At 40.1% G+C, this 26,234-nt stretch overlaps 2 long non-coding RNA genes across 3 annotated transcripts in view; both read left to right on the forward strand.

Annotated features, from left to right (window-relative positions):
* Positions 1 to 26,234, forward strand: part of LOC144589239 (uncharacterized) — a 701,357-nt gene that overhangs the window by 418,072 nt on the left and 257,051 nt on the right. The gene's annotated exons all lie outside the window — the stretch shown is intronic.
* LOC144589240 (uncharacterized) overlaps positions 1 to 26,234 on the forward strand; it is a 74,760-nt gene that overhangs the window by 28,332 nt on the left and 20,194 nt on the right. Inside the window, exon 2 of one of the 2 annotated variants that reach the window (XR_013545265.1) lies at positions 12,275 to 19,839. The exons of the other annotated variant lie outside the window; for it this stretch is intronic. This is a non-coding gene — a long non-coding RNA (uncharacterized LOC144589240). Of the gene's footprint in view, positions 1 to 12,274; positions 19,840 to 26,234 lie in introns of those variants that run through there. 2 annotated transcript variants of the gene reach the window in all.

A 26,234-nucleotide genomic window follows, 5' to 3' on the forward strand; every position in this document is an offset into this window, starting at 1 on the left:
AGTGACTTCCAGTTCCTTATGTGACTGGGGGCTAGACATTCCTGGAACTCCATCCATTACAAGAGGTGGGTAGTTCTTTGTTTCCACATTACAGTCCTGGCATTCTCTGCAGTTCCTCCAGGATTCACAAATGTTCTAAAAATATTTCCCTTGATTTTCATCTGGGAGGGACAGGTGGGTAGGCAGAGAGCAGATGCCCAATACTACCTTGTTGTGCCAGGATGTTTGGGTTAATGTTAAGATTGACCCCTAATAATTAGGCATGCCCTTCTGCTCTCATTGTACTGTCTACATGCTGTTCTGAAAGATACATACTGTATAGATTCCCAAAGCTCCAGAACTAGACTTAATGCATCTCAGGACATGGGCTCCCAAAATCTCATGCTGAAAGGATTCCCTGGTTCTTATAGGCCTACAGACATAAAACTCAGAGACCACTGGATAGTCTAAAAAGCCCATTCTTGCTAGTAAAATATGTACATAATGCTTCAGAAAAGAATATGCCGTGGAAAGACAACTCATTTCCAGTAGAGATTAACAAAATCTATTATTATCTATAAAAAATGCATGTTCTTTCTGCCCATCCTGCTTAACCTTTCTCTCTTTAACAACTCAGTTCAACCAATTTAAGTTGTTCTTATAATGCACTCCCAGACAAGACACACCACTGATCATTAAGTCAGCTTAAAATAATCATGAGTAGAACTACCAGAAACCTGCTCTACATATGCTTCTATTGTATTTTAAGTATTAATCAGCCCAGTATTTTCCACATTACATATAGCTGCTTTTAATGACTGCCCAAAGGAACACTTTATTCAGCAGAGCCAATGATTATCTTAAGGGTGAGGGTGAGAGGTGGGGATCACTGGCACTAAAAGGCAAGTGAGTGAGTGTGTGCACATACGAGCATATAGGATTGCCAGGTCTCACAGCTCTGGTTGACGTCACAGGAAAATGCTGTACTTTCCAGATCTTCCAGTGGGGACAGGTCTCAGGGCTAAGCAGTTCTGAAAGACAAGCAGTTTGATTTTATAGTGTATGGCAAAAATAAAAAAATAATAAAAAATGGGGGTTTTCATCTTCCCAGAGTTTAGTGCTTCCATGTGAAATTGTTTCCATGTGTGTTGTGGAGATAATATTTGTACATAACGCAATTGTCTGTCTCTCATGCACAGGGCAGTGTTGTGCAGTGCAGTGTACTGTGGCACAAGGGCCCAACCTCTGTGGCTTCACAAGGGCCCACCCATCAACCTCCTGTTTGGGCCATGGAATCTCAGAGGATGGGAAGCTGCTGGTTTGGCAACATGATGTGTGTGTGAATGGGCATATGCAAGGTTTCCTTTGTTCGTGGTTGGAGCTAATTGCTGTTCTTCTTATAGAGTGTCAAGTTGCCTCTCACTTATGGTGACCCTATGAATCTCCAAAATGTTCTATAATTTTTGAATCAATCCATCACATATTGGGTCTTCCTGTTTTCCTGCTGCCTTCCACTTTTTCCAGCATTGTCTTTTCCATTAAGTCTTCTCTCATTTTAGTTTCTACGCAGGTTTCCGGCTTCATTTGATCTAATCCTCATTTGTTTGTCTTTCTGGCAGTCCATGGTATGTGTAATGCTTTCCTCCAACACCACATTTTAAATGAACCATCTCCCCACCCTCACCCCCACCCCCAAATGGCTTCCCGTCAATGCCCAGCATTCACATCCATTCATGACAATCAAGTATGGCTTTGTTGTTGTTTAGTCGTTAAGTCGTGTCCGACTCTTTGTGACCCCATGGACCAGAGCATGCCAGGCCCTCCTATCTTCCACTGCTTCCCAGAGCTTGGTCAAATTCATGTTGGTCACTTCAGTGGCACTCTCCAACCATCTTGTACTCTATCGTCCCCTTCTCCTCTTGCCATCACACTTTCCCAACATCAGGGTCTTTTCCAGGGAGTCTTCTCTTCTCATGAGATGGCCAAAGTACTGGAGCCTCAGCTTCAGGATCTGTCCTTCCAGTGAGCACTCAGGGTTGATTTCCTTTAGAATGGATAGGTTTGTTCTCCTTGCAGTCCAGGGGACTCTCAAAAGTCTCCTCCAGCACCACAATTCAAAAGCATCAATTCTTCGGTGGGCAGCTTTCTTTATGGTCCAGCTCTCACTTCCATACATCGCTACTGGAAAAACGATAGCTTTGACTATGTGGATCTTTGTCGGCAAGGTGGCGTCTCTGCTTCTTAAGATGCTGTTTACGTTTGTCATTGCTTTCCTCCCAAGAAGCAGGTGTCTTTTAATTTCATGGCTGCTGTCACCATCTGCAGTGATCATGGAGCCCAAGAAATCAAAATTTGCCACTGCCTCCATATCTTCCCCGTCTATTTGCCAGGAGGTGATGGGACCAGTGGCCATGATCTTGGTCTTTTTGATGTTGGCGCTCTCCTCTTTCACCCTCATTAAGAAGTTCTTTAATTCCTCCTCACTTTCTGCCATCAGAGTGGTATCATCTGCATGTCTAAGGCTGTTGATCTGTCTTCCGGGAATCTTAACTCTTGAGAGTCGTCTGGACTGCAAGGAGAACAAATCTATCAATTCTGATGTTTTTAATGTTTTAAGACATTATAATGTTTTTATGCATGTAAGCCGCCCCGAGTAGACCTGGTCCAGAGGGGCGGGGTATAAATCTAATTAAAGTAAAAAAGTAAAAGTTAATTCCGGCTTGGGATTCATCCAAATCAGCCTTTCGCATTATGTATTCTATATATAAGTTAAATAAGCAGTGAGGCAATACACAGCCTTGTCGTACTCCTTTCCCAATTTTGAAGCAATCAGTTGTTCCATATCCAGTTCTAACTGTTGCTTCCAGAGAGGCTTAAGAGGTTCCAAAGGCTAAACTAGACATTACAGGGTAAATACATGATTGCATATCTCCACAGTTTTCTACTCTTAAAGGAAGCTGTGCCTTCCTTCAATTTCAGTTGGAGGGGGCCTGGGCAAGTTGGGGAGGAAATATACTTTTCCTCCAAGGCCACATTCTAAATCCATATTGCATCCTCTCCCTGCCACTGTGATTAACTGTAGAGAGGAAAATATAGTGGCACCTAAATTTCTACTTCTAAGAAAACATTATTTGCTTTTGAAGTCACTTAACAGTTTTTATTCTTCACAAAATATTTCACTACATTATAAAACCAGCAAAAGAGGATTTTTCATTATTTTGGCTGATGGCAAGAACCCTTCATGCAATAGCACTGTGTCCTGATGTTCTCTTAGGCACTTTTAACAACATTAATTCTGGCTGAGACTTTGAACTATATTTAGAATCTTTAAATGCATCCGGGAAAATAACTTTTCCCTTTTATACACATAAACAATATTTATTAAAAAGTGAAAATGGCTTCTTCTTCTTCTTCTTCTTTACATCAAATGACTTTTGCAATATAATTGTACTAACAGAAAATCTGCAGGAATACTTGAAGATTTCTAATAAATGGGGATTCACATGATGCTTTACAGACTTTGTAAAAGCTCTGTTTTTACATCTTAGAGCCCACAATACAATGAACTGAAAGATTCCTCCTTCATCCCATTTAAATCTTTGTTTCGGAGCTCAAACCCATCAACATGCAAAATATAATGGTCAGTGTTGGTTTTAGATTCCAAATAGTTTTATTCTATTGAGACATCGTGTGTAATGTTAGCCAATACTTATCATCCTGAAGTGGGAGATGCTGTACATTATTAGGAAAAGAACATGGTATGTATGCAGAAGGTCCCATATTCAACCACTGATATTTCCACATAGGACTGAGAAATAATGGTAATTAGAAGAGGGCTGTGTTTTGCTTATTTTCTTGTTTAGTTTTCTGGTTGGTCATTAGGAGGTAAACATGGGATTCATCATCATCTTAGAACTGTAGAGCTGGAAGGGACCCTAAGGATCATCAAGTCCATCCCCTATCAACCACCCTCTGGCTCTGCTTCCAGATGCCTCAATCACTGAGCTATCCAGCATTCATTTGCTCACTCATATACCTCTGTCTAAATTGCAGCTCTGGAATACTAAAAAGATTTCAGCATCTAAAGATGATTGATCCACAATATTATCATTGGATGACAGTGCAATGATATTATTGTGCAGCTGAGCAAATCAACATTCTACAAGGCAATTCTAAAAACAGGGACAGCCCAAACAAAAAATTATAATGCTGAAACTGGGTTTCAGCTCAGCACTAAATTTGTCATAGATGTATCAGACAGTCTGCTCTTGCTCTGTGCCAGATTTGTAGACATTTGGGCAATTGGCTTTTGAGTTATGATTTTTTAAAAGTAAAACTGTATTAAAACCCCTTGTGCAGAAACAAGAGAACTTAAACATCCCCAGATTTAAAACAGATAAAATAAATAGTAAAGAAGACCAATCTTGCTTATCTTAAAAGAGAATAGTTGGCTCCACACACTTTTTTATTTAGACGAAATCCAGGTTGCGAGGCCTGAAATGTTGTTCCTTTTTAAAAAAGCCTTTCTAAAGGGGAAAACAACCATGTTGTAATAGGACTGAGTGTTTGTGGAATAGGCTTACCAGCAATAGCTTCCATAGTAGATACTGTTGCAGCTTCATGGGTCAGTCTCCTTGGTATAATTAACACTCATATTATTCTGCCATTGTTGTTCATGACAGTGGTTCCTACATTCATTACAGCACAAGCTTCAATGGAATATACTTGTATATTAATGAAGCTAACACCTCACTGTTAAATAAAAATTTACTTTCTTACCGACCGACCGACCGACCGACCGACCGACCGACCGACCGACCGACCGACTGACCGGCCGGCCGGCCGGCCAGCCGGCCAGCCAGCCAGCCAGCCAGCCAGCCAGCCAGCCACTATATTCATAGTTTGATGCCATGTATAAATATTTGCCATGTTATATCTCTCACTTATTATGTCTGAGGAAGTGAACTTGTCCACATTTCTGAATTCTGTCTGAATCTACAAAGAGTAAAACTAAGACTCAAATTAAGTCTTAAATTCAGCTGAATTATTTCTGAAGGGTGTGTCAGTATTCTTCTAGATTTAGAAATAATTCCAATTCAGAAATACTGAATCGAAATTCTGTTTAAATCTAGAAGAAACCTCAGAATAAAACTAAGGCCTACATGCAATTTCTAGTCCTAACTAGAGTCGTCGTTTAGTCATTTAGTCATGTCCGACTCTTCGTGACCCCATGGACCATTTTAAACGAACCATCTCCCCACCCTCACCCCACCCCCAAATGGCTTCCCCTCAATGCCCAGCGTTCACATCCATTCATGACAATCAAGTATGGCTTTGTTGTTGTTTAGTCGTTAAGTCGTGCCCGACTCTTTGTGACCCCATGGACCAGAGCATGCCAGGCCCTCCTATCTTCCACTGCCTCCCAGAGTTGTGTCAAATTCATGTTGATCGCTTCAGTGACACTGTCCAACCATCTCGTCCTCTGTCGTCCCCTTCTCCCGTTGCCTTCACACTTTCCCAGCATCAGGGTCTTTTCCAGGGAGTCTTCTCTTCTCATGAGATGGCCAAAGGATTGGAGCCTCAGCTTCAGGATCTGTCCTTCAAGTGAGCACTCAGGGTTGATTTCCTTCAAAATGGATAGGTTTGTTCTCTTTGCAGTCCAGGGGACTCTCAAGAGTCTCCTCCAGCACCACAATTCCAAAGCACCAATTATTTGGTGGTCAGCCTTCTTCATGGTCTAGCTCTCACTTCCATACATCATGACTGGAAAAACCACAGCTTTGACTATTCGGACTTTTTTTGGCAAGGTGATGTCTCTTCTTTTTAAGATGCTGTCAAGGTTTGTCATTGTTTTCCTCCCAAGGAGCAGGCATCTTTTAATTTCGTGGCAGCTGTCACCATCTGGAGCCCAAGAAAGTAAAATCTGTCACTGCCTTCATATCTTCCCCTTCTATTTGCAGGAAGTGATGGGAGCAGTGGCCATGATCTTAGTTTTTTGATGTTGAGCTTCAGACTGTTTTTTGCACTCTCCTCTTTCACCCTCATTACAAGGTTCCTTAATTCCTCCTCACTTTCTGCCATCAGAGTGGTGTCATCTGCATATCTGAGGTTGTTGATATTTCTTCCGGCAATCTTAATTCTGATTTGGGATTCCTCCAGTCCAGCCTTTCGCATGATGTATTCTGCATATAAGTTAAATAAGCTGGGGGATAATATACAGCCTTGTCGTATTCCTTTCCTGACTTTGAACCAATCAGTTGTTCCATATTCAGTTCTAACTGTTGCTTCCTGTTCCACTAATAGGTTTCTCAGCAGATAGATAAGGTGGCCAGGCACTCCCATTGCTTTAAGGACTTGCCATAGTTTGCTGTGGTCCACATAGTCCAAGGCTTTCGCATAGTCAATGAAGCAGAAGTAGATGTTTTTCTGGAACTCTCTGGCTTTCTCCATAATCCAGTACATGTTAGCAATTTGGTCTCTATTTCCTCTGCCCCTTTGGAATCCACCTTGTACTTCTGGGAGTTCTCGGTCCACATACTGCTGAAGCCTACCTTGTAGGATTTTGAGCATAACCTTGCTATCGTGTGAAATGAGTGCAATTGTACAGTAGTTGGAGCATTCTTTGGCACGGTCCTTCTTTGGGACTGGGATGTAGACTGATCTTTTCCAGTCTTCTGGCCACTGTTGAGTTTTCCAAATTTGCTGGCATATTGAATATAGCACCTTAACAGAGTAGTACCTAACTAGAGTAGACTCATTGAATTAATAGAGTTTATGTTCTTTCATTAATCAGCAAATGATTCAATGGTACTATCTGAAACAACTAATTTAGCTCAAATCACAGGCCGCCATGTAACACACCTTTAAGCGGAAGTGCTTCTTATTTAACATAATTATCAATGAATTTCTGGCTATATATATTATTATTTATTGCTTCATTTTTTAAAAGAATATATGTAATATTGCCTTGATTATTAAGTTCTGTGCCCGTCTCTCTCTATCTATGTGAGGAAATATACACATTTATTACATAAGAGTTTGTACATTTTATGGCAATATGAAAATATAAGCTAGTTCGATTGAAATGTTTACATGGAACAGTCTGTAGAAGACTTCTGTTAAGCAGGAGCCCATGAGCGCAAGTTCCACAGTTAATCTGCTTCCAAATATGAGAAAGCCCACCTGAGAAGTGAAGACTTTTAATCAAAACAAAGCAGTATTCATTGAGTAGCAGAAGTATTGCCTTAAAATATGTCATAAACCACTAAAGAGATCAAGAAAATGTCTCTGTAAATCACAGTCATAACTGTAATACTTTTGCATAGTCTTATCAACTCATTGCCCAGGGTTTTGCAGATTAGTCATATCAACAATAAGCAAAATTAATTAATTGCCCATAAGCAAAATAACAAGTTTTTGGCACCTTAAAGGTGAACAGGTTTTACGAGTCATAAGACATTGTGGACTATAACCTGTTTCATAATCAGATGAAAAAGAATGAATCTTAATGTCTACAAATGTTTATGCCCAATAAAACCTGTTAGGGTTTAAAGTGCCACAAATAATTTTATAGTGTCTGATGCTCATCAGTGTCTGCAGTTATACATTCAAATGTATAACTGCAGCCCAACCAGAAATACTAGCCAGATATGCATTTTCAATCAGAATTTTTTTAAAAAAAATTAAAGCTGCAATAAGGCTGATTTATGGACAAAATCATACAGTTTAGAGATAAAATTTAAAAGAGTGTGAGGCAGATTTAAAACTGAAAACCTAAATGAAAAAAAGTTCTTAGACATTTGAATATCGCAAAATCATTTTTAGCAACATCAGATGGCCGCTAGGGGCCCTGCAAGTTCTTTAGCTCAAGCCTCTTTAGTACATTCATGTTTATACACATTTCAGCATAAATATATACTCATTAACGTATTTCATCCTCTTCCCTTGGTGCAAAGAGGAATAATTTTTCCTCCAGCATTTATCTCTCTCTACTCTCTGATATAAAACTTTGCAAGAGATGGAGCAGCAGTTATTCTTCTTATGGTAGTGTTTGTGGAAAATATAATGCTCTACAATGTCAGTTTTAGCTCTTTTTGTATGGAGCTAAAGGCTGGTGTAAGTATTGTGACATTTTATTTTAATAAAAAATAACTACATTTGTTCAATTCATGTGCATCATACGATGAAGACTTGTTTTAGTTAGACCTGCCAGAACATTCTAGATATTTGTAATAAAATAAAGGGAAGAAATGCTTAAAAAAAGAGAGACCACTCTGTGTAGCAGTATTGTCTTGTATCAATAAGAAAAGTCATGCTTCTATTATATATTTCAATAGAGGTGACAGTGAATAAAGAGGCAGAGATACCTGAGGTACAACGAACAAGGCCAGACTATATGTGGCTTGTAGAGCTGAACAATAAGGCTTGGATATAGGGGACTAACCTAGCCTGGTGAAACAGCTTGGCATGGAGATCAGGCTGAGTTGCAAAGCCCGCTCTTCTGTCAGGTAGAGAAAGGCAACCATGTCACCTGATTGAATTAATCATGATGTGCCATAAAGTTGATTCTGACTTATGGGTATTTCTTCCAGCATTTCAGAGACATAAAATACACAGAAATGGTTTGCCGTTTCTGGCACCCTGGAACTGTGCAGTTTATCAAAGGCTGAACAGGCTCTTCTCTGAGGAAGCTCGGTGGAGCATTGAACGCCTAACCTCTGGCTCCATAACCAGCTATTGCAACTCACTTAGCTTTCCGGCCAGTTTAGGGTGTTAAAAAGGGCAGCAGATAGTTATGTGGTAGCTACTTATACGGTTAAATAGCTACTTATTCCCTATAATTATTTTTACTGCCGGAGATGGGGAGGGGTGGCATCTTTTGCCTCATGTACCAAAATAACATGGCTGGCTTCAGGTACAATATAATACATTTCGACTTGGGAGGGGAGCATGTAAAGCTCTGCCTCAGGCAGCAGAATATCTTAAGTCTCTCTTATTTACGTATTTTTTATGTGTATTTTTACTCTCTTATCATGAACTTTGAATCATGTTGACAAGTCAAAGCTGCCTCTAAATAAACAATAGGAATAACTTTTTTTCTGGAGAGCTGAGATGCCCCTAAAATTGCCTTTGCATCCCTGTTACAAAAAAAGCTCAGCATTGTTGTTTCCAGCATTTCACACAGTTTGGAGTTTGATAAATATCTGTATTGAGAGAGAGATTGGGAGCTCTTTGTTTCTCTGACTTCATTTATATAGGGCTGCTTGATAGAGAGTGTTGGCATAGAAAATGGCATCATCAATGGGTTAGAGAGGTGCATGGCGCCCAATCCACAGGCAGCTTATGACTAAATGGGGAGGCAACCCTTGAAGCCCAGAGGTTTTAACCTTTATATCCAAGAAAATAGTGTTCAGCCAGAAATAATTAGAGCGAAAGGTATGTTGATGTTGGAAAGCTGTGACTGAGAGATTGCTTACAAGTGGCCATTAAATAGAGTTGTTGTTTTTTAGTCGTTAAGCTGTCTCCGACTCTTCGTGACCCCATGGACCAGAGCACGCCAGGCCCTCCTGTCTTTCACTGCCTCCCAGAGTTGGGTCAAATTCATGTTGGTCGCTTCAGTGACACTGTCCAACCATCTCGTCCTCTGTCGTCCCCTTCTCCTCTTGCCCTCACACTTTCCCAGCATCAGGGTCTTTTCCAGGGAGTCTTCTCTTCCCATCAGATGGCCGAAGTGTTGGAGCCTCAGCTTCAGGATCTGTCCTTCCAGTGAGCATTCAGGGTTGATTTCCTTTAGAATGGATAGGTTTGTTCTCCTTGCAGTCCAGGGGACTCTCAAGAATCTCCTCCAGCACCACAATTCAAAAGCATCAATTCTTCTGAGGTCAGCTGTCTTTATGGTCCAGCTCTCACTTCTGTACATCACTACAGAAAAAACCATAGCTTTGACTATTCAGACTTTTTTTGGCAAGGTGATGTCTCTGCTTTTTAAGATGCTGTTGAGGTTTGTCATTGTTTTCCTCCCAAGGAGCAGGCGTCTTTCAATTTCGTGGCAGCTGTCACCATCTGGAGCCCAAGAAAGTAAAATCTGTCACTGCCTTCATATCTTCCCCTTCTATTTGCAGGAAGTGATGGGAGCAGTGGCCATGATCTTAGTTTTTTTTATGTTGAACTTCAGACCAATTTTGCACTCTCCTCTTTCACCCTCATTAAGAGGTTCTTTAATTCCTCCTCACTTTCTGCCAGAGTGGTATCATTTGCATATCTGAGGTTATTGATCTTTCTTCCAGCAATCTTAATTCCGGCTTGGGATTTATCCAGTCCTGCCTTTCACATGATGTATTCTTCATATAAGTTAAATAAGCAGGGAGACAATATACAGCCTTGATATACTCCTTTCCCAATTTTGAACCAATCAGTTGTTCCATATCCAGTTCTAACTGTTGCTTCCTGTCCCACATATAGATTTCTCAGGAGATTGATAAGGTGATCAGACACTCCCATTTCTTTAAGGACTTGCCATAGTTTGCTGTGGTCCACATAGTCAAAGGCTTTTGCATAGTCAATGAAGCAGAAGTAGATGTTTTTCTGGAACTCTCTGGCTTTCTCCATAATCCAGCGCATGTTAGCAATTTGGTCTCTAGTTCCTCTGCCCCTTCGAAATCCAGCTTGTACTTCTGGGAGTTCTCGGTCCACATACTGCTGAAGCCTACCTTGTAGGATTCTGAGCATAACCTTGCTATCGTGTGAAATGAGTGTAATTGTACGGTAGTTGGAGCATTCTTTGGCACTGCCCTTCTTTGGGATTGGGATGTAGACTGATAAAGAAGGTTGGACTGGGCTAAATATGACCATTAGGAGGTCCAGTATGCCATTTGGTGTGATCTTTGCGTCCAAATGGCATATGAACCTCAAGCAGTTCTATTCAGTCCACTTCCTTGGCTCTGTGAAGGGGCCAAGGAAGTGATTTTTTAAAAAATGTGTATTCTTTTACATAAAATAGAAGACAAATGGCTTCATCCCAGAAGCCTTTGTTTCCTTTTATCTTAAAGGTCCAGTCGAGAGCTTGCCCGCAGCTGAAACTGTAACAGAGATAACTAAAATGGCAGTTTGCTGCTACCCATGACCAACACCAAATTATCCACCAGCAGATCCCAAAGTTCTGAGCCTTTACTTTTCTAAACAGGAACTGGTTTTCTAGGTTAGATCCTGTCTCTTAAGTCTCAGGCAGTTCATGGGCCATAGTTGAGGGGGTGTCCCTCCCCCAAAATTTGAGATGGCGTCTGTTCAAAGGCCACTAATGCCGAACAATCATAAGGCAAATCCAGCTGATCCAGTTTTCTCCAGCTGTCCTGTTAAAAATTCCTCTCGCAGTCAAGATGGACAACAAAGTGAGAAAGGAAGTCCACATCACTTAAGCCAAAAGAAAACAGTTGAGTTGGTTTTCTCTATCTGATCAGATCTCAAATTCACCATGACATGTACAAAGCTGGGAAAAGTTTGTATTTTCAATCACATTTCCCAGAATTCTCCAAAAGGGTAACTTTTCCAATTTCTGGTCATGGAAGTGTTCTAATAGCAAAGAATCCATAACTTTTCCCTATTATATAACAAGATAAACATCTTTGAAAGAAAAGTAATACAACTTTAAGCATTCTGACATGTAGATAAGGAAAGGGAGTTGTAGATTTTATCAGCTGTATGACACACAGTTCTCAGTACAGCAATAAAATATCTTGTTTTATTAACTTTAAGCCAGTAGAATGGCCTCTCCACTAGACCATATGGGGATGTGGAGATTTCAAGAACTCACTGCTATTGTAAGCATTTCTCTTCCAGTTAGAATTCAGTTTTGATAACAAGGATCTGACTCTGACAAGGAGGAAAGCGGAACAGCTATAGGGCTTGTCATATAATAAACCACAGGTAAAGAAATGGAAAGTAATTGCCTCTGGAGATTCTGGCTTTCCTTGCCCAGAAATTAATTTTCCATTTTTGATACAATGATGATTTGATTTTTCCTCTATGCTAAGGCAGATAAAAATTGAACGCTTAATGCAGCCTCACTCTCTCACTGGAGACCAATTTGAAACTATTTCACAAATTAAAAATTTATCATACTCTATCTTTTCATCACTCAGTGTCATGTTGTTGGGGAGAAGGGGAAGAGAAACCAGAAAAGTTCATATGCACAGTATTTCCCATGTACGGTCAATTGAAACAAGGAAAGTTCAGTAAATGTGTGGTTGACGTCACTGTAGGCAAGCAGTTTTGTAACTTCTTCCTCTCCTTTTTGCAGCATCCATTTTCTCTGGGATTGACATAGGAGACAACCATGGCAGAAGTGTTAAAAATGAAATGTGGACTTAAAAATAGAAAGCATGCCTTCTCCAATGAATGAGCCAAATGCTGCTTATTTTCTATTTACTATTTTCTCTCTCTCAACGACACACTTGTCTGGCTCAGTACAATCAGCTCACTCAACAAGAGTGATGCTTTTGTTACCTGGAAACAGGTATGTGTGGGCTGGCAGCGAGGTAATATATTTGTGTGGACTGTCAATATTTTTGGACAACTATTAGTAAAGCATTTCCCAAATGTTTTCTACCAAAATGCAAGAGTTGCAATTATCTCTGAATATACTATAGAAACAAAATTTGGAAAGGAATGGGTTATATCTAGAGAATAACGAGCAGACTTTTGCTCACAAAATGGGGCCTTTTTCTTTCTATTTCTTGGGATGGTGAACATCTGAATAGGGTTTATTTCTCATTTGTTTGTAGGAATGGAAAAAAAACAAAAGGAACAGAAGCTTCTGATCCTCCTGTCATGTTTCTTTATTTTTATTTTTATTTTTTGCTTTGCTTTGTTTGTTTTAGGAAAACAAAGTGGTAGTTGTTCTAGCCTTACAGCCAGCAGTTATCACCACCTTTGCAAAAAACATGGCATTCTCATCAACCCTCAAGTTATCTTTTTTTATTATCATTTTGTATGCTGGGTGACTATGCCAATGGGCAATGATATACTGGAAAAACATTCAGCTCTGTTTCATACCTGGCTGAAATGTGCTATTAGGCTGATACAAACGAATGATTAGATCCTTCTTAATAAACAATATTATATTTATTTTCAGTAATGGACAATTGCATTAAGGTCCTGCCCTGCTTCTTGTATTTCTCTCCTACTTGTAAAATGACTAACTGAACACTGTAAGCACGTAGTTGCCAAGAGACATATTTTCATCATCTTTTCTTTATTCCCACATGAGAGAAAATTATATTTGTGATGGGTCATAACAGTTCTCTGTAAAGCAGATGCATCAACTCGCGTTGTAAGAAACATGGGTACTGTACTTTCACTCCAGAAGTTATCAACCCTTTCCCTCACTCCCCACTTCTGTGTAAGAATGAAATTACTTCATGGTATATTGAGTTGTGACATGGTATTCTCATGAATCAAACCAAATAGAAGTGAATCACTCTCTGTGCTATAACTGAATAACTGAATAACAAAAAGAATCTTGTTGTTATTTAAATCTGTGAAAGATACTGCATTTCTAGCTGTGTGATTTCAAATAGGAGACGTGGCAATTTTCTCTGTGAATGCCTGCAGCTTAGTAGGTGGTCTGTTCTACTAATATAAATTACTTCGCCAAGACCTGCCATTAATAGCACTTTCTTTCCCCATACCATTGTTTGTTCCTTCATTTTTGGAGACCACTCTAGTCTCAGTAAAAATGTAGTTCTTTACTCAGAGATTCTTCAAGCCAAAATCCTTTTCTTAATTTATATTTTAAACTACTCCCCCCTCCCCAATTTCTCTCTCTGGTATTTACAGTCCTGTTATTTCATTTTTTTCCCTCCTGCAAAGCATGGGTTAGTTAACTACTTTTTCTCACTGTATCATATGGAACCGTGGGCCATGTTCCCAACCTCAAAAATGTGTAATCACATGAGTACGTTCTACTTATATCCCTCAGCACATTTTATAAAAGGGGTCAATATAACTCTCATTAAAGTCAGTCTGACAATTATTAATGGTAGCTGGTTCAAATCCAGGCAGGCAGCCTAGCATCAAGTCCAGGCTTTAAATCCTTTTCTACAGGAAAGCAGTAGGACATTTTGGAATGCGGGAGGGAGTACTAGTTCCCGTTTGCTTTATGCTGCTCCTCAGTGGATGTGGTCATAACAGTACAGTACTGACTTTTTATTTATTTATTTAAAAACTTTATAGCCTGCCCTATATCACAGGACCTCAGAGCGGATTGCAGAACTGTATAAAACGATTCTAAAACACAAGAGGTTTAAAACAATTTAAACTCAAGCAGCTTAAAATGCAAAATCAGACCATTAAAACCATGACATCAAAATTGCACAGGCCATGAACTGAAATCAAAGTAGCATAATACGGACACTGAGAAATAGTGTGATGTCAAAAGCAACAGACTATACCTGACGTTTTCTGCATGCCTATAAACATTTGCAGAGGGACGGTTTACAATTTCTCAGCTGTTTGTGATGTGCTTGGTCATTCAGCTGCTTGCGTGATTAGAAGAATACAGCAGTTATTCCTCTGGTGGTGCAACACCCCCCCCCCCCCGGGGATCCTTCCTATCCAAACAGGCATTTGTTGATTTAAAAACACATTCAGTTATCTGGACTAAGGAAATGCAAATTGCAAGTACTGTAATACAGCAGACTAAGCTGTTAGTGTCCAAGCAGAAGGTGAGTGGAAGCTGATCCCGTCCCAATAAAGCTCACCACATGGTATGTATATCCCCTTCCAACTGTTCTGCCAGCTGTTTTGAAGAGGCATAAGGTGAAGAGAAGGATTTGCATCCTGGAATATTATTTTTCCTTTATTTTCTCATTCAGCCTAGAATAAAATTTTACTGAAATATTACTAAATTATTAGGATAGAGCATGTGTGATTCTGGAAGAATGATTGTTGTATGGATTTTGAGTGGATAAGTACCACCCTCCAGGTTACAGCTGGAGGACATTCCTCCCATTTGTGTGTGTGTGAGTGTGAGTGTGAGTGTGTGTGTGTGTGTGTGTGTGTGTGTGTGTGTGTGAGAGAGAGAGAGAGAGAGAGAGAGAGAGAGAGAGAGAACTAAGTATCTGGAAACATGCGTATATGTCATGGATTCAGGGATGAAGTGGGTTAGAATGTTTCCTATATGCCTTGTATTCAAGTACTGTACAGAGGAGGTTGGTATGGCTTCTGCATACCCTTGTTACAGTGTTTGAAAATTAAGCTCTTACATCTACGCATTATAATATTGGAGACGGAACTCTTTTCTTCTGAAAAATGCCTCTAAAATACCTTTAAAATGCCTTTTAAAACTAACTTTTGAAAGTAAGTAGAAAGCATTACTTTTTCTACCAATAAGGTCATGTTACCTTTCAAAAGTAACACATCCTCATTACCTATTTAATTAGTTACAGGTAAATATAACCAGTTACAGGTAAATATGTACTTGTAACTCATTATTTTTTGGCTCTGGATAGAGTATTGGTACTGCAAGTGCTCTCCTCTTTTTTAAGCTTACGGGGGTCTAATTTTGAAAGATAAATCTGCCCCAGAAGCCTTTTGCAAGGTGTGGAAGGTTATCTGCTGTATAAGGCTCAAGGTCTGTGCAAGAACAGGCATTCCAGAGTCTGTATTAACTTATACACCATTTTGAGTTCTTTTGAGACATAGGCTCAATTCGCCACATATAGTCTGCAGCCGTATTAATAAAGTTTGCTTTACTGTATGTGCTTTTGAGCATAATGCTGATGTGCTTTAGAAATCCAAGCCCTGCTGTAATATGTCCATTGAACTCCTTAAGCAGCTAGTAACTTCAGAACAGGCTCATAACAAACTATTGAACTTTGTATCACTAACATATGTTAGGATTGTATACTTGAGGCTACATGGAGGGACTTTGTTTTACTAATCTAATAGCACCAAATAATTTCCTTGAAGACCTTCTGACGCGACAGCTACAATGCTTAATTTGAAGCCATTGAACATGGATGGCTTCATCTTACTTTTGTCATCTTCTCATAGGCACTATATTAAACTTATCACCTTCCTCACAAGAACTTTGCTCCAGCTGCAACTGAGTCCTGGGACCATTGATACTGGTTTAGAGACATTGTGTAGTGTCTGTCTGGTGAATTTATTATAGAGACTAAATTGCCAGTTATACTCAAAAGAAGCAGGTGATTGTAAAACTCAGTAAGGTGGTGAAGAGGTCACAGGGAGGACAGATGGCTGAAGTTGTTTGGAGCGTGTATGTGACCCACCTTGCTAACTGCATCTCACACTCCATATTTATGGTCACATTATTTATTCATCCTCATAAGTAAATAGGGGTTGAACTCTTTTAGCAGGAATATTTCTTCTTTTATTTCATCTCTTGCCATACTTCCATTAATGATATCCAGTGACACTTACAGTGAGATTCAATGTCACTTACAATTAAATAGTATATATGCAATTAAAACATAAAATAACAAAATTTTGAAACAGAGTCTCAAACCATCAATTAAAAAAAAATCACAGGGCACACATACATTTATATCTCGGAGGAAGGCCTGCAACTAGCACCTCACTAATGAGTGACAGTTGGCCATCAAGACTTGCATTTACACAAGTGTAAACTGGCAATAGGATTCTGGTCATTGTTTACTCTTCAGGTGACAAAGATGCAGAATGTGCACCTTGTATGTTTAGTTTGGTGTGGATGTGGCAAGAAAACATGACTCTGCAATATTAAGATGTCTATCCTGATGCATGAAAGTTAAAAACTCCTTCTGTAACAAATGAGGTTGGTTGCCAAAGGCCCACCTGAAGACACAGGTTGTTGTCTGCTAGACGAGGGTGACAGCAAAGAGGAAGACAGGCTAGCCTCACTCTGCCTGGAGTTCCAGATCCACAGAGCACTGACTGAGAAAGGTCTTTCCTGCTTTAATACTAGACATGTTTCGGAAGGTGGTGAGGCTGAAAGAAGGGCTCCTTCCAAGGATCTCAAAGCCCAAGAATAATTTCTCTCAGAAAACACTAGTTGAAAGATAAGTAACAAAAACAATTATTTCAAATACATATCAACATGAATTAGCATATGACTTTTTTTGAACAAACCTGTGTCCCCCTTTGTCCTCAACTCTAGCATACCTTTCATTGGTGATTTTTAAAAACGTGTTTGTGATGGATTAGTGGCCACCCATCCATGGCCCCTGCTCCTACTGATACATTCCCAGCAGGCTTGCTTCCCTGTGTCCCACATATTAGAAGTTAATGCCTGAAAAGCAGAACCTACTAGCTGCTTCACATCAATTGGGGGATGTGCATCTAAAATTATGTGCACCTTGAAAGGAATCATGGTCACCATTAGCTAAGCATTTATAATCCCATGTGTCACATAGATTTACTTTAAACGTATTAGGGACAGGATAAGATTGCCAACATTAATTTAAAAACTTCTTACTAAAAAAAATGAGGATTCACTGATCAACAAACTTGCTTGTTGAACACCAAAGCTAGTTATTTCATGTTGACTTAAATTCCACAAAGCTAGGAAACTGGAACCTAAGCTGATATATTAACAAATGTGCTCTGTGATCAAGAAAGATAGTGGGCAATGTCTCAAATTTCCTGGCTTTGTGAAGCTTAAATTTACATGAGATACTTTTTAATTTCAGCCTTAAACTCAAGTGTAAAAATTCATTGTCATTTGCTTTCTTTTGGACTCATAGCTTTGCATTGGATACAGTGCCTGGAACGCTGTGTTCAGCCTCCTGTGCTATGGTATTGACAGAATGCGGTATGATTGAAGGAAGATGGTGGACTGAAAAGGAAGCCTTCACACAGCAGCATTTTGTTGCAGAGTCCAATTGTCCTTACATATTGTCCATTGGCATAGTTACTTTCTTGCTGAATTTGGGCATAACCACTGCAGTACATATGTATCTGGACTATTTTTGAACCCTTTGATTCCTGCATTTATTATCCCACAGTGCAGTAATTATTAGAGAGGACAAGCATCCAAGCAGCAAAACTATACGCCCACCCCCACACACAGATTTCTCACAGTTAGCTCTGGATATGACTCACGAGTTATGTATTTAGCACAGTGGGTGGGTACTCTTAATTTCTATATTTCTATTGTTTAACTTTTTTTATGGGTGCTTGCTAATACTGACTTGCGTAAAGGCCTTAAAAACTATTTACTCTAGTGGAAGCCTATGGAAATCTTCTAGATTTACTTTAAGCATTTGCCCAAAAGACTCCAGTGGTATTTTGGCAAAATCCAAAGTTAAAACAAAAATGCTTGGGCCTCTGACATGGAATACAGCTGTACAACCTCACCTGCTGTTCTTGGAACAGTGGAAAACACTGGGGAGATGATTTCCCATTGCTAAGTTGTAACAAGCGAGCAATTGGGCATGTTCCTTGTGTTGCCATAATATATATAAATTTACATCCATGGCTGTGTTGCATATTCATGTATAAAAATGTGCTCTCTCAACTAGGAATCAGTTTATGCACTGTTAAAAACAGAAATAAAAATGATGAACATTGTGTGCAGAGACCAAGCTTGAGTTTGGTACTTTGCTTGAGTACTTTGTTTGGTATTTTGCTTGGGAGGCTATTTGATGTGGGCTAGATATTTAAAACCAGATCCAAGCAAAACAGGTGGTAGGGCCGCTCCTGTCACATCAGGGAAATACACATAGGGGAAGGGTTTCAACTCCAAAGCAGAACACAGGCTTTGCATGCAAAAAGACCAATCACAAAATAAATCAAGGTGATTTGCAAACTACACCAGGGGAGAGGAACCCCTGCTGTTACAATCAGGTACTTTCAGCACTAAAAAAATTTCACTCTTCTAATGGCATGTTATCTGTAACATGATTTGGCCCCAAGACAGCTTCCTGCGTTCATTTTTGTACATTTGGCATTTGATTTTTCTCTTTTGTTGGCCATTTCATTTTGTTTTGCCTGGAAGGGAATATGTACTATAAGCTGCAAATGAAATGAGATTGGATCTAACCCTATATAACTTTTGTTCTGAAATGTTTTATTGCCTTGCCCTTCTTGCCTTACTTGCTTGATTTGTTTCCAAACAGCTAACCATGTTCATCTGTTGCAAATAAAACAAAAACAAAAAGTCCTATGACACCTTTAAGATTTGGTTTAAATGCTGTAATAAATCTGCTAGCCGTCAAGATACTACAGGGCCCTTTGTTTGATTTAGTTTACAGTCTCCATCATAGTTTCTGATATGTGGTGCTTTTTATGAGATTTCTGAGCTTTCTTCCTTCTTGATCAGGTTTGTAATTGAAAGAACACTTTTGAGTCTTGACTGACAATTTTTATTTATTTATTAATTAGATTTTTATCCCGCCCTTCTAGACTATGTCTACTCAGGGCGGCTCACAATAAAATTATTCATAAAACAATTAAAACCATGAATTAACATAATACAACATAATTTGAGGTTTAAGATTCTGGAGGTAGTCGTGCTCCCCTCACCATCCCCTCCTGTTTCTTTTCTTTATCATCCCTCTTCCCCCCCCCCCGTTATTTTGGTGTTGCATTTAATAAAATTATTGTCCAAAATTTATACCATTGGGTTCGTCTACCAGGTCTTACTGGTGACATAATCATCTCCATTTTCTTCATTTTAGAGCCTTGACTAGAAGTTTGGAATGATTTAACCATTATCACCAGGGGTGATGTATTGTGGTCATGTCTTCAACTTGCTAAATGCCAATAAACTTTAAGGTTAAGAAATGCATTCTTAGATCATACATATGTTATTAGGAAAAAGAGAGTGCACTGATGGAGACCTGATGGCCTCATTTACTATGCTGAGCACTATTAAATCTGCATCCCTGCGATGACAGTCAAAATATTTCTGATTGATACTCAGAGTCTTGGCATGCTAGCATTTCACTACAATATCTGTTGTTTGGCTAAGAGTTTCATAAAAGGGAGCATTAGATCAGACTTCTAAAGTATTTGGATAGCCACAGATACCCTGGCATCCTATATTGTGTGTAATTAGAAGGGAGATTCTCTTTAAGCATTGAGAATGTCTAAATGTCACAGCCGGAGCTGTTCACACCTCTTATAGTTTGCAAATTACCTTGCTTCATTCTGCATTTGATAATTGGGAGGTAAGCATGGGCTCAGTTTGCTACCTGCAGATAATGAAACTCTGACAAATGAATGATTTTTAGTTTCTAATGAGTACCATTCATATAACCTGGCTCCTACCCTTTTTAGGAAAGGAAAGGCTCAGCGACTTTCCCATTCACTTTGTTGAATGGCAGGGTTAATCTTTAGAATACCTCTATTCCCATCTGCATGTTTGTCCCTTAGTGACAGGTAAAGTAATCCTAAATAAAGGGGCAGAGACTGTTTCCACACTGCATGACCTCTAGTTTGCCAAGCCCTGCTCACCACCATCACAGTGAGATTCTGACTGCACCCTTTCTGAGTTTCATCCATATGGTCTCCCTCGACTGTTGCGTTATTTCCTACCTACTGAACCAGTAAGGGAAAACTATCTATCTATCTATCTATCTGTCTATCTATCTATCTATCTATCTATCTATCTATCTATCTATCTATCTATCTATCTATCTATCTATCTATCTATCTATCTATCTATCTATCTATCTATCTATCTATCTATCTATCTATCTACCTACCTACCTACCTACCTACCTACCTACCTACCTACCTACCTACCTACCTACCTACCTACCTACCTACCTACCTACCTACCTACCTACCTACCTACCTACCTACCTACCTACCTACCTACCTACCTACCTACCTACCATCTAACTAACTAACTAACTAACTAACTAACTAACTAACTAACTAACTAACTAACTAACTAACTAACTAACTAACTAACTAACTAACTAACTAACTTATATGCCACCCACACTACCCAAAGATCTCTGGGTGGCTTACAACATTTAAAATACAATAAAAAGACAAAACAATTAAAATGCAATTAAAATATACTGTATATACTCTAAAAATTGCCATTGGACCCACAGCTGATATTATTTCAATTAAAACCTTCTGGAACAGGAAGGTTTTGACCTGGCACCGAAATGTCATCAGTGTCGGCGCCGAACGAATCTCAGTCAGGAGGGCATTCCATAGGCTGGGGGCAGCTGCCGAAAAGGCCCTTTGTCTACAAGCCGACCCTGTTACCTCCTTAAGGGATGGCTCCTTCAAAAGGGCCCCCTGGCTAGATCTTAACTGCCGGGTAGGTTCATATGGAAGGAGGCGGTCCTTCAGGTATCCAGGGCCCAAGCAGCAACTGGTAATCAATGTAACTTAAACAGAATTGGCTTGATATGTTCCCTAGTGGCCCCACCACTCACCAGCTGCGCAGCTCGATTCTGGACCAGTTGCAGTCGCCGGACCATCTTCAAAGGCAGTTCCACGTAGAGTGCATTGTAGTAATCTATGTGAGATGTTACCAGTGTGTGTGTAACTGTCATGAGACTCCACTCGTCCAGGTAGGGCCATAGCTGGAATAATTTCTGCAGCTGAAGGAAGGCGCCTCTGGCCACCGAGTCCACCTGGGCTTCCAGAGTGAGGTCCAGGAGCACCCCCAAGCTGCGGTCCCTGTCCTTTAGGCGGAATGTAACCCCATTAAGGGCAGGGAAATGGGCCTCCAGCCTGTTCGGTGAAGCGCCCACTAACAGCACTTCTGTCTTGTCTGGATTGAGTTTCAATTTATTAACCCTCATCCAGTCCTTATCAGGTCCAGACACGAGTTCAGCACAGAAACCGCCTGACCTGGATTGGTGGAAAACGAGAGGTAGAGGTGAGTGTCGTCAGCATATTGCCGACTCCTCAGCCCAAACCTCCTGATGACCTCTCCCAGCAATTTCATGTAGATATTAAAATATACTTCTACCAGCTTTACACTCGGCATCGGTTAGGAGCCTGATCTATGGAGAGCAGCGAGGGTCCTTTGCATCCAGTAGGTAGAAAGCAGACCCTTTCTCATCCTCTCCTGGAACAGTCCAGTCTGAGCACTCTGTTTGTGGGAATGCTGACAACAGCACCTCTGTCCCTAGCAAGGCTCTCCACAGGTATCATGGGAGAGCAGAGCAAGCAGAGCTCCTCTAGTGTATGGGCACTTCTGCCCCCTCCAAAATCAACACCCACCAACACCCCTTGTATAGATCATTTGCAGTTTTCAAACGCTCTCTCTCTCTCTCTCTCTCTCTCTCTCTCACACACACACACACACACACACACACACACCACTCATTCATTCTCTCTCTCTCTCTCTCTCTCTCTCTCTCTCTCTCTGTTGGCTTCTTTTGTGGTCCATATTATTTAGGCCAATTATATTACTAACCACTTCTTGCAGTGGACATGTCACTTACACAGTTTCAAAACAGGTCAGGCCATAATGCTTTTTCAGCTTCCCACCTCCCTCCTGGCATCCAGGATAAGTTCCCAGATGATGTGTATCAAGGAAGGAAAGGCAGATGGTTTGACCTAACTCAGAGCTTGGGAAAATTACTTTTTAGTACCACAACCCCCAGAATCCTTCATGTAGAACAACATGGTTGTTGGGAATTCTAGGTGTTCTAATCTGAAAATGTAACTTTTTGAAAATCTAAGTCTAGTGCAATGGTCTGTGCATGAAAAACCCAGCTCCCATGGAATTACTGAGAGTGGCAGCTGGCCCACCTGGAATCAGTGGTAGTGAGGACTGAGAAGTTCTTGCAAGCATAATGATTTACTTTTCTAGATTGTTTGAATACGTTATTTTCCTCTTCGTGGGTATGGGAAATTATATGGTCAGCAGTGTCCTTATTCAATTGGAGGATTCTGGGAGTTTTAGTCCAAAAAAAGGATTCCCCATCCCACCTCATGTTATGCTTTCTTCTATAACAAATGATTCCTAGTCCTTGGAATCTTCAGAGCAGTCAGGAAGCATTTGTTGGAAAAAACATCTCCCATCGTGGACCTTTGGGCACCCAGTGTGGTGTAATGGATCGAGTGATGGACTGGGACTTTGGAGATTTGGGTTCAAATCCCTGCTCGGCAATGGAAACTCATGGAGAGGGTGGTGACAAGGGTAAAACCACTCCTTAAATATCTCACTTCTATTGAAAACTCAAATAGGCTTGCTATTAGTTAGATGTGACCTGAAAATACATTACGCACACATGTTATACATAAACAAATAAATACATAACACACACACATCTTCAACCTTTATGAGCAGCTGTTAGAACAAGCAACATTCAGCAGCATGGGGCAATGTTCTGGCTTAGTATAAGACAGCCTTGTATGTTCAGTATCTTTCTGTCATCTTCAATAAAATAGAATCATGGGAATTGTAGTCCATCTAGTGAGTCAAAGGTAGGCCACCCTGCCTACCATAGTTGTTGTAAAGATGACTGGTAGCTTTGCCACCCTTCAATATAATTCTTTCAGGGCTGTGAAATATTAGGTCAACGTGTCTCAGACCTTTTGGGCATATATCCTCGGTCTGATTTTTCAGAAATCATTGCGCTTCCCCAGCTTTTCTTTAGTATCATCCAGGTCCCCATCTCCTTTTAAGGAAAATATTCAATTTGTAATTTAAAATGCATACAAACACTTGGTTCAAAGATTTAAAATAAAATTGAAAATAAGCTCAAATAGTCTTTCCAGTTTCAAAAAAATAATAAAAATGGAAAGTATATTAAGAAATAGCTGAAACGGGAGGAGGAGCTTCATCTTGGTGAAGCTAGCAGCTCTTGGAAATAGCTCCCGGGAAAAGCTAGAACCACTTCAGTCTGGGACCCTCCCAGAAACGGGGGACCGAGGAAGAGTCAGGAGAGACCCTTCTGCAGCAGTTGGTGAGCCACAGAAGTTAGAAGATTGGGCAGCAACTCGATTTTTCTTTCTTCTGGAAATTCACATCAGCACAGACGAAGACGGGCGCCATTTTTGGCAACTAGCCAAAGACAGCTCCGTTCGCCGAGAATAAGAAAACAGAAGCATGGCGAAAGTATACATCAAAGTAAGTGGAAGCCCTTGTTCTATGAAAAACCTCATTAAATAAAGAACAAGTGATTGTGTGCAAATTTATGACCAAATGAGATAAGGAGCGGCATTCCTAGCATACCAGCTTTACTCAAGCTGAAGGTCGAGTCATCTCTAAAGGAACAGCCAGGCAGAAATAGCTCCTGTCTCCATTAAAGGAGGAAAAATAACTCTTGAAGAATCAACTGACAGGCTTTGAAAAAATAAATTCTGTTGTAAGCTGTTCACTTTGGACCCTTTTCCTCTTTGGATATATATTTTTAGACTGTGTGGGACTCTGCTTTCCGTGGATAATATATTTGCCAGGACTCTGATTGCTGGACCTCCCTTTTCGGGGGAGGAGAAGGAAGTCTCTGGAAGTAAAAGGGAGAAACGGACTGTGAGCTGTGAACTGGGGGCTATGTGGTTTGAACTGAACTGGGATCTTGACAAATGACATTCTAATAATAGAGTCTTGCCGGGTGAAGGTTAAAACAAACTTGTAGAAGAGAAAAGAAGGGAAAAGAAAAAGCAACCGGTCTGAAAGTTATCAGCGACGTGGAAAAGGGCTGGACTACAAAGACACTTGAGAGATTTATGTTTTAGATTCCATCTCTTACTTGAATGTACCTGCTATCTTATTGCTAATATTGTATAGTTGCAAGGTGAAATATTAGAAATATTGGATGTGTATTGGGGTAAAGGGGAGATGGAATTTTAAGTGAAAATAGTGGAAACAGAAAATGGAACCTCCCCCTGAGAAAATTACAGATCGGTGGCTAGACTGGAAAACCTCTTTTCAGATGTCACTGTTGCAAAAATTCATGCAGGTAAATTATTATATTGACCAGATGGAAGACGTGATTGGAGGCTCTAGGGGAGGGAAGGTAGCAGAGGTTAAATTACAGCAAAAAGAGATCTCAGAACCGGCTGTATTGATGAAGATATCAGATAATATACAAGGGATGGAGGGCCACCCAGTAAGCGATGTAGCGATAGCAGATAAGGAAATTGAGGTTGAAAAGCAAACTTTGAATGATATTGTTTCCCCTTTTAAAATATGGAAGAAAAAAGAGTCGCAGAAACAAAACAAGCACAGGGAGGAAAGGGGAGGGGAGAGCAGAATTTATATTATTTTGGGTCTGTTGAGTGTATTCTCAAGAAAAAAGGAGGGTGAAAGAGGGGATATATTTCACAATTGGCCTTGGTGTTCTGATGCTGTGGGAATAACATAGATTTAAGCTGTATTACACGTATAAATTGAAAGCTAAAGAGGTTAATACATAGACAAAATAGTCAAAAGAAGAAGAAGAAAAAGAAGAAGAAAGATGAACCTTTATTGGAACATGAATAGATTAGATGTTTATATACTTGATATGAAAGATTGAATGATTATGCATTTGATGTTTTCTTATTCTCAAACCCCTTTTTCCATCCCCCCCACTGCCCTTTGCCTTTTGTATTCCTTCCCCATTACCCAATAATTTTGAAAATAAAATTAAAAAATTAAAAAAAAAGAAATAGCTGAAACAAAAATTATTTTAATGTGAAGGAGGACATAATATTCCCAGTCTCTGGTCCACCGAGGAATTTCTATACGTTCTCCCACTCAGGCGTACCCCTCAGTTTGGTAATCAGGATGCTAAATGCCAGGGATGTTGGCAAGTTTTGGGGTCCCAGTCCCAAGTCTGAGTTTGAGTCTTAGGTATCAAGTCCTGAGTCTCAAGCCCAGATTCAGGTTCCTATTAAAAACAAGCTATTTTCTCCAGAAAAAAAGGGAGGAGTTCCGAGTCACAGGTCCAGTCCAAGTCAAGACACTGGTGCGACTTAAGTCCAACTGGACAGTGAGTCCTGCAGCTCGAGTTCCTATTCCTGCCAAATGCATGCTAGGCCTTGTTCTATGTATGAAGCCTCTTCTAAATTTTTATATATGGCACTTTGTGATGTCTGTAGGGTAGCATCCCTCAACTGCTTGCCTTCTAAATATAAAGCACTACAACTTCCACCATCATTAGCTAGTTAGGGGTGAGAGAAGGCTGGTCTAGACCAGTTTCTTAAATCAGGCCAATGGTGAATGTGTTAGCCCACTGCTTAATTGTAATCAATAATGCATACAGGAATGTTAGCATGCCAAGTGCTTTGCCGACCTTGATTTGTGTTCACAGCATATGAAGGTGATCAGACACAGCTGTTTGCCTGTA

The sequence above is a fragment of the Pogona vitticeps genome, chromosome 4 (genome assembly GCF_051106095.1).
Source record: "Pogona vitticeps strain Pit_001003342236 chromosome 4, PviZW2.1, whole genome shotgun sequence".
NCBI lineage: Eukaryota > Metazoa > Chordata > Lepidosauria > Squamata > Agamidae > Pogona > Pogona vitticeps.